We start from the raw sequence: 9665 nt of genomic DNA, 5'->3' as shown, positions 1-9665 counted from the left end.
TTAAATTTATTGAATTGAAATGCTCGTTCATTAAAAACGTGCGAAGACGAATTTTTTAACTTCTTGAGGATACATAATGTGCATATAGCCGTTGTGACCGAAACTTTTTTAAAACCAAATATAAAATTGAAGAGTAACTCTAATTTTGTTATCCATCGATTTGATTGAATTGTTGGATTCGGCGGAGGAATCGCAATAGCGGTTAATCGCAGGATCAAACATTCCGTTACGCCGTCTCTTGGCACCAAGATGATCGAGAGTTTGGGTTATCGAAGTTGAAACTGATCTTGGTATCATTTTTATTGCTGCAGCCTATTTGCCTTTTCAGTGCACTGGCGAGCAAATTGATCTCTTGAAAGGAGACTTACAAAAACTTACAAGAAATCGGTCGAAATTCTTCATAATCGGTGATTTTAACGCCAAACACCGAGCCTGAAATAATGCTCAAATCAATTCCAACGGTAAACTACTTTTTAATGATTGCTCTGCTGGTTATTATTCAATTTTGTTCCCGAATGGTCCTACGTCCTATTTGTTCCACATACTTATTACAGACGAAGAAAAAGCTCAAAAACTTGCTCAGCAGTTTGAAAGCGTCCATAATTTTAATCTCAACATTGTGAGTCCTATTGAAACCGAAGTCTTACAAAAATATGAAAACGTTTCAAATCAAGTATTGTCTCTAGACGATATTGTTGAAACAAACTATGATAAGATCAAATCCATCATGAAAAAGTTAAAAAATATGAAAGCTCCAGGTTATGATGGAATTTTCAACATTCTTCTTAAAAACCTTCCCGAAATCACCATGAGATACTTGGTCAAAATATTCAACAAATGTTTTGATTTAGCATACTTCCCTGAAAGATGGAAAAATGCCAAGGTTATTCCTATTTTGAAGCCAGATAAAAACCCAACAGAAGCATCTAGCTATCGACCAATTAGTTTACTCTCTTCTATTAGTAAATTATTTGAAAAAAATCATCCTAACTAGAATGATGTTACATATCAATGAGAATTCTATTTTTCTTCCCGAGCAGTTTGAATTTCCTATTGGACATTCAACCACTCATCAACTTGTGAGAGTAACTAACATGATAAAGGCAAATATCTCAGAGGGCTATTCCACTGGAGCTGCTCTTCTAGACATCGAAAAAGCTTTCAACAGTGTTTGGCACAAAGGATTAATTGCCAAAATGTGGGATTTCTATTTTCCAATTTACCGTACCCTACAGGTTTCTTGTCAGAATTGTAAATCTAATAAGCTACCCGTTTAAGCAGGTGTCCCTCAAGTATCAAGCGTCGCACCAATCCTATACAATATTTTTACCTCTGATCTTCCAAAACTACCTACAGGCTGCAAAAAGTCACTTTTCTGTGATGATACTATCATCTCAGCCACTGGTAGGAGTCTTTTTTTCCATTCGTTTATTTGACACGGCATTTGCAAAAGCTTTTTACGCCAGTTTCTTTTTTTACATAGCACGTTACAAAAATCCTTAAGACTAATTTTAACTATACTAGTAATTTGTCTAAAACTAACACTGAAATCACTTTATTGTTTGCTTTTTTCCTTACATTGTTGTATTTCATAATGATCTAGTATTTTCGGGTGTATTTATTTACTTTTTTTCTGTTATTGTCTAAATTTAAAAACTGAATATTCTAGGACACTTTAATTGGTGAATGATTAGCCTTGGATGAGAGTATGAGGAGATGAATTTAATTAAATTTTGACAGACGCTGTTTTTAGAAAATGATAGATAAGTTCCATGTATAGAGGATCGCGATACGCCAGGATGTCTCTAACAGGAACATAGATTGGTCTTCCTCGGACTTGTAAAGAATCTACTAATTGTGATCTGGCTTCACGATATTCAGTGCAGGACCAAACAACATGCTCAATGTCATGGTAACCTTCTCCACAAGCACAATGATTACCCTCAGCGAGCCCAATACGACGGAGATGCGCATCTAAAGTATAATGATTGGACATGAGCCTAGACATCACACGGATGCAGTCCCGACTTACATCCAATCCTTTGAACCATGCCTTCGTTGATACTTTAGGGATAATTGAGTGTAGCCATCGTCCCATATCTCCATTGTCCCAAGATGTTTGCCAACTAGCAAGTGTCCTCTGTCGAGAAGCGCTATAAAATTCATTGTAAGCGATGGGTCTTTCATATATTTCACCATCTAGTGCACCAATCTTGGCTACATTATCAGCTTTCTCATTGCCCGCAATAGAGCAATGGGCGGGGAGCCACACTAGGGTAAATTTATAACATTTTCTTGTTAGGTTACTCAGAGATTCTCGTATCTTCCCCAAAAAGAATGAATCGTGATTATCAATCCTCTTTGAGCGTAGAGCTGCAATTGTGCTGAGACTATCAGTGAGGATAAAGTAATGGTTCGGGGGTAAAGTATTAATTATTTGCAGACTATAGTGAACTGCTGCAAGTTCCGCTATATAAACAGAGGCGGGTTCTGCAAGTTTGAGAGAAATTGAAAAATTATTGTTGAAAATACCGAAACCAGTGGCCTCACTGATTCGTGACCCATCAGTGTAAAACATTTTAAGGCAGTCTATGTGTTGATATTTACTTGTGAATATTTTAGGGATCTCCCGCGAGCGTAGATGATCCGGAATTCCACGAATCTCTGCTTGCATGGACGTGTCGAAGAATAAAGTGGATTCAGGAGTATCTAGTATATTGACGTATGTGGGAACATACCTAGCAGGCGTTATTTCTTGTGACATGTGATTGAAGTACACTGTCATGAATCTGGTTTGGGGTTGAAGCTCGACAAGTCTTTCAAAATTTTCAATTACCAGTGGGTTCATAACCTCACATCGAATAAGTAAACGAGAGGAGAGATCCCAGAATCGGTCTTTTAAAGGAAGAACTCCCGCTAGTACTTCAAGACTCATCGTATGGGTCGACTGCATGCAACCTAAGGCAATTCGTAAACAGCGATACTGTATCCGTTCCAGTTTAATAATGTGAGTGTTCGCAGCTGAACGGAAACAGATGCACCCATATTCCATTACTGAAAGTATTGTTGTTTGATACAATCTTATCATGTCACTTGGATGAGAACCCCACCATGATCCAGTTATTGTTCGCAGAAAATTTATCCTTTGTTGGCATTTCGTTATTAGATACCTAATGTGGCCTCCCCATGTACCTTTAGAATCGAACCAAATTCCAAGGTATTTAAAAGTCAGGACTTGGGCTATCGTTCTACCAACCAACTGAAGCTGAACTGGATCACGCTTCCTTGAGAAAACGACCAACTCTGTTTTCTCCGTAGAGAAATCGATGCCCAGCTTTAAAGCCCAAATTGATAAATTATCCAAGCTATCTTGCAATGGTTGTTGTAAATTTATAGCTTTTGGTCCTGTGACAGAAACCACCCCATCATCTGCAAGTTGTCTTAAAGTGCATGGGCTGACAATACAATTATCAATGTCATTCACGTAAAAATTATAGAGAAGGGGGCTTAGACAAGAGCCTTGTGGGAGGCCCATGTAACTTATTCTGAGTGTCGCCAAATCGCCATATGAAAAATGCATGTGCTTTTCTGACAATAAATTGTATAAATAATTATTTAATATCGGTGAAAGACCACATTGATGTAACTTCTCCGAGAGAACATCAATGGAGACTGAGTCGAATGCTCCTTTTATGTCTAAGAACACAGACGCCATTTGTTCTTTTTTTTGCGTAAGCGAGTTGGATTTTTGACGAAAGTAGCGCCAGACAATCATTCGTTCCCTTTCCCCTCCGAAAACCAAACTGGGTATCTGATAGCAAGCCGTTCGCCTCAACCCAATTGTCGAGACGTAGTAGGATAATTTTTTCCAACAATTTCCTGATGCAGGATAGCATTGCAATCGGTCGATACGAGTTATGATCGGAGGCTGGTTTTCCCGGTTTTGGAATAGCGATAACTCTCACTTGTCTTCAGTCGTGCGGGACAATGTTCTGCTCAAGAAGCTTATTGAATAAATTCAACAAGCGTCTTTTTGCTAGGTCAGGCAGATTCTTCACCAAGTTGAATTTAATTCTGTCTAGTCCCGGAGCATTATTGTTGCATGAGAGGAGTGCAATTGAAAATTCCATCATTGTCAAAGGCGAATCTATGAAATCGTTGCTTGTGGGAGCATCGCGAGTGATTTTCTGCGCAGGAGCAGAATCTGGACAAATTTTCTTGGCAAAATTAAATATCCAACGATTCGAAAAATCTTCGCTTTCATTAGTCACGTTTCGATTCCTCATTCTTCTGGCTGTGTTCCAAAGAGTACTCATTGATGTTTCTCTTGACAAGCCATTAACGAAGTGTCTCCAATAACTAGACTTTTTGGCACGACGTATACTGTCAAATTTGTTTTGCAAAATGAAATAATTTTCAAAGTTCTCACGTATACCCCCTTTCTGTTTCATAATTTCTTTGTAGGCAACTTGTTTAGCTTCATATGCATCAGAGCACTCTTTGTCCCACCAAGGATTAGGGGGCCGTCTATTTATTGTCATTCCAGGATTGCATTTCGTTTGGGCTTGTTCTGCTGCTTCAATAATTAAACCCGCTAAGAATTCATATTCTTCGGTAGGGGGTAGCTCTTCTGTCGAAGCAAGAGAAGTGGAAATTAACGTTTCGTATGTTTTCCAATCAATATTTCGTGTTAAGTCATAAGGAACATTGATTGAATTCGTAAGGCCTAATTCACTGTTAATTGAAACAACGATTGGCAAATGATCGCTACCGTGAGGATCAGGTATAGATCTAATGCACTTGGACGTACAGGAGGTCTGCGGATGCGTGTTGTTTCGCCAGTATTTAAAACGGTCATATTAAATTCGTCACAAACATTGTATATCAAAGAGGATCGATTATCATTGTAGAGGGAACCCCACAATACTCCGTGCGAGTTGAAGTCTCCCAGTATCAGACGCGGAGCAGCCATGGATTCCACTACCTCAAAAATTTGACGTTGTCCAATTTGAACTTTGGGAGGTATATATATAGAAGCGATAGACATGTCTTTGCCTTTAATGTTCGTTTGGACAGCAACAGCCTCAATGCCCGCAAACAAGGGGATGTTAATTCTATAGAAAGAATAGCACTTTTTAATTCCTAGAAGCACTCCTCCATACGGGGTGTCTCGGTCTAGGCGAATAATGTTGAAATCATTTAAGTTGAAATTAATGTTTGAGGTAAGCCATGTTTCACATAAAGCAAAAGCATCGCATTTTAAATTATGCAGTAAAATTTTTAAGGAATCAATTTTTGGTATGATACTTCTGCAATTCCACTGTAAAACAGTGATGGAGTCTTTCACCTTAGTAGTTGAATTAACCATTGAAAGATATAATTGCTGCAAGGATGGGCCATTGAGCAATCAGCTGCTCTAAAAATGTTCTAATTGTTGGGAGGAAAGCTGAAAGTATACTCTTTAGTGGTTCAGAAATATTGAATGCTTTAAAAATCCAATCAACAATTTCAGAAAATTTCAATAATCCTACCCCCGGCTGAGGCTCAGAGGAAGTCGAAATTTTATTATTTCCAGTAATGGTGTTCTGTTTGGATTGCACGTTTTCAAAACCGGGCGGAAATGATTTCGGTTTTGAATCGGAATTTTTCGGTTTTGGGCGCAGTTTATCTATTGGTGGAGAAATTTTAAGGCCCTTTCTTGGCAGCTTGGGAAAAGAAGACTGTTTTCTTTTTCTGGAATTTCCGGGTAAAACAAATGATGTACCTTCGCACGCTCCGTCAGAGTCAGACTGTTCCGAAAATAGAGATGTGTAAGTGTTTTCTGAGAAGATGGGTTTAGGGGTAGCATTTTTCAACATTTCTGCATAGGAGCGCTTAGACCTCTCCTTCAAGGATCGTTTAATTTTATCCTCACGCAATTTATAAATGGGGCATGCAGGGAGCTCATGCGAGTTTTCTCCGCACATTAAACATTTTTCTGAATTTTCATTGCATGTATCCTCTTGATGAGAACCCCCACATTTGCCACACCGTGCCTTATTGGAACAGTAAGTGGCTGTGTGGCCAAGCTGTTTGCAATTAAGGCAATTCATTAAACGAGGGATAAAAAGGCGAACAGGGAGAAGAATCTTATCGATAATGACATAGTTGGGCAGCGCAGACCCAGCGAAAGTCACTCGAAACGAGTCAGACAGTCGATAAACTTTTTTATCTCCTTCGTGTGATACTGAATGCAATTGCATGCATTCAAGTATTTTTACGTCTTTAAGTATGGTGTCTTTGAAACGACCAACCCCATGCTTAACTAAGTCATCAACAGTCAAACTCGATTTTGTGATGACCCCATCAATTTCACTTTCCTTTGAAGGAATATACGCTCTATATTCACGCGTAAAAAGCTCGCAAGAAGCAATTGCATTGGCTTGTTTGAGACTACCAACGACAATGCGTATTTTATCTTTATTAACTTTGACGATCTCTTTTACATCCGAGAATCGCGAAGTCAAATCTTTAGAAATTTGAATGATATTTAGCGCCTTTGCTTTACGCCTAATAAATACAATCCATGGTCCCGTTGACGACTCTGGGTAAATTTTAATTCTAGTCGGGTTTACATTTCAGCAGAAGGCTTAGGGGGAGGGTCTGTTACTCTTTCTCCCATCTCTTCATCCATTTTACCTAGTAAGAAAAACTATCACAAAAAGGAATGAAAAATATACCTGTTATCTGCTATCTATTACGTGACGAAGACACCGGTAGAACACACCTCATGTGTTACGTTGTAAACTCGGTGCCCGTTGTTTGACAATGTGACACTTGCTGTCCTTCTTCGTCGCGTTGCTTCTTCAGTAGAGAAATAGTCCTACCTGCAACACTTCAAAACTCTCTCCGATTAAGCTGCTCGTCGGTATCACCACCACAAGCGCGCTCTCTCCGTTTCCACCACCTCGGTAGACAAATGTGGCTACCTGTGGCTTTCTGCGAAAATCTCACTGTCGATGCGGCACTTTTCGGTGTCACTTGTTTTCCTTATTCGTCGTACCACTTCTGCGGTAGACAAATAGAGCAAATGGGTCTACCTGTGACGCTTCCCTCTCGTCGATTAGAGTTGCCCGACGACACCAATACGCTATATTTTTTTTCTGTGTGTACAGGCAGGATCACTGTCGATTTCTGCCACCGCGGTAGACAAATTCGTCTACCCGCGGTTTGCTGTCAAAACACCACTTGTCGAGGATGCCGTTGACCACGCCTCCGACGTATCAACTGTCGACTCACACTTAACAAACTGGTCTCTCTCTCCCACAATAACGCATACAGCGTCTCGCACTCCGTCACTCTCTCGAGAACAAAACCTTCCACCTGGAGGCACAACCGTCTCGGTCGGTTGCAAAAACTGTTATGGCTGGTAGGAGTCTTCGTATTATCTGCATTATAACTCTCTCTTTCCTTTTTAACCTTACTCCAAATGTGAATAGGAAAACTCCCAGGGTCGTTCTATGCTACTTTGACTGTACACGAAAGCTTGCCCTTCCAGCATAAAAATCAACATATCCTCGGACTGTACGCAAGAGGGTTCATTAGCAGGGTTGGAACCAACTAGCTTTTCCAATATTACCGTTTCGAACCTCGGAAAGATTTCAGAAAGTGAGGGGTGGGAAATTATAGCTTTATGTAAATTTTCATCGAATCAGGGCGATATCAACCGTAATGTGTGAAATCTAAGGAACCTTGCTTCTTGATCTAATAGAAAAACAGTACTTTTGAGCGAGACAAACGAGCTGTTATCATTATTGTTTTATTCTTATACATTATTGGGATCTAACTCTCCTACTAAATTCGTGATCACGATTTATCTTATAGACTAATTACAATTAAAGGGTTTTGCCTTACACACTAACTAATCAGCGCGACTTACGGTTTTTCTGCATACGGTCGGGTGCGGGTTCACTTACGGTGTGGTGGGACCTTTGGAACTGTCCGGCAATTCATAATGTTGACGATTCGTCGAGGATGGTTAGCCACCCTGGCCACCTGGCACTGAACTGACACTTGCTGCTAATCTTCCGGTATATGGGTGTTGCGTCGATCAAAATCACTCCTATCGGGACGTCGCGCAATAGAATCCGACGGATTTGCCCGTCAACGATGGCGTTTGGCAGATAATATGGCATAAACTGGCTTAAATCGAACCTGGGGATCAGTACCAAGGCGTCTTCTTGAGCGAGATTTGGAAATCCGTGCAATCACTCGGCCGTCGATAATCTTCTCGTGCCGAAACTTCCACTTGGAACACGTGCCGGGTTGGCTCTAGAATTAGGAATATTTGCCGTTCCGTCGTAGATTGTCCCAGGGTATCTGACTGACCGGGAAGCTGCTCCGAAATTGGCTAACAGACGGAAAAAGGCCAAACTTGGCCTATACGTGCATAGATTAGTACCAAATACAAATATGTTAATACGGAATGCTCTTACAATTTTTCGAGGACACATTTTATAACCCAGGTACACCGAAAAAGGTACACTGTCAGAGTGACAGTGTACTTTGATGAAATAGGACTTAAACTGGCTGCACTGATCGAATTGTTTTTGACATCTGTAAATGTTGATTTTTCCTGCTCAAGATTTTTTCACTTGTTAAACGATTGAAATTTAATGTGGACGTTTGGGAATTGAGATGGCAGTTAACGAACTGAAGAAGTGCAAGAAAGATGACTAAGTGATCAGTATCAGTATCAGATTCCTAGCTGTGACACCTCCTTCAAAAGAATCAACTAAGGTTTCGTCCAAGTCATCGAAAAAGTCATCCAGCATGAATAGCAGCAAATCGGACATCAAAATGGAAAAGGATTCCAAGAAACCTGTTCTGTCTAGTTTCCCAGCTCCGTAATACCGAAACTGTGCGCCTCAAGTATCGTGAAATTTTGACCTATACACTGCGAGAGGATGGAGAACCTTCGAAAGGCTGCCAAACTCAAGAAGAGCTGGGTGACGAACTGTAAGAAGCCCTCTTTTAGAAACACCGATAAGAACATAAACCAGATCTGCTCACGTGTTTGAATTTAAAGGATCCCACAAATCTTAGTGTGAGGAGTAACTTCATTAGCGGAGCCATCACTGCTCAACGTTTTGCAAAAATGACTCCGGAGGAAATGACTAGTGATGAAATGAAAACTCGCGCGATCGTTTCGTGAAGGAAGCCCTCAATGACGCTCAGCTGGCCACTAACCATGCTATCAAAACCGATCTCAAATGCGGCAAGTGTAAGAAACGTAACTGTACCAGCTGCAGAGGGAAGCTCTGATGACCCATGACAACATTCGTGTTGAGCAACGAATGCAGACATCACTGGAAGTTCGGTAATTGTCTAGTTTAGAGACTTTATGTTTAGAGGTCCATTTTTAATGCGGTTTTTTGCTAAAATGGTGTATTTTAACCTCAATAAACCGAATCCGAGAGCGGAAACGTAAAATTTATTACCAAAGTTTGATAAATTGAAAAAATAAGTTGTGCTTAATAACGCTCATAACAATGACATACTGCCATAGCAAGTAAGCTTATGGAGCGGAGCTGGTGTGATGCGGCTTTGCCGCATAGTCGAGGCCAAGGATTCGAAGCGGCGCAAAGCCGCTGAGGATCCGCCGGACGAGACGATGACTAACTCCG

General features: G+C 40.4%; 1 pseudogene; it reads left to right on the top strand.

Annotated features, from left to right (window-relative positions):
- The first annotated feature begins 8676 nt into the window (after window positions 1-8676).
- LOC131687793 (transcription elongation factor S-II-like) lies at window positions 8677-9303 on the top strand (annotated as a pseudogene).
- Window positions 9304-9665: the final 362 nt, after the last annotated feature.

Source organism: Topomyia yanbarensis, chromosome 3 (genome assembly GCF_030247195.1).
Source record: "Topomyia yanbarensis strain Yona2022 chromosome 3, ASM3024719v1, whole genome shotgun sequence".
NCBI classification, from domain to species: Eukaryota; Metazoa; Arthropoda; class Insecta; order Diptera; family Culicidae; genus Topomyia; species Topomyia yanbarensis.
The sequence above is the reverse complement of the archived record's forward strand: the minus strand, read 5'-3'. Positions and strand labels throughout refer to the sequence as shown.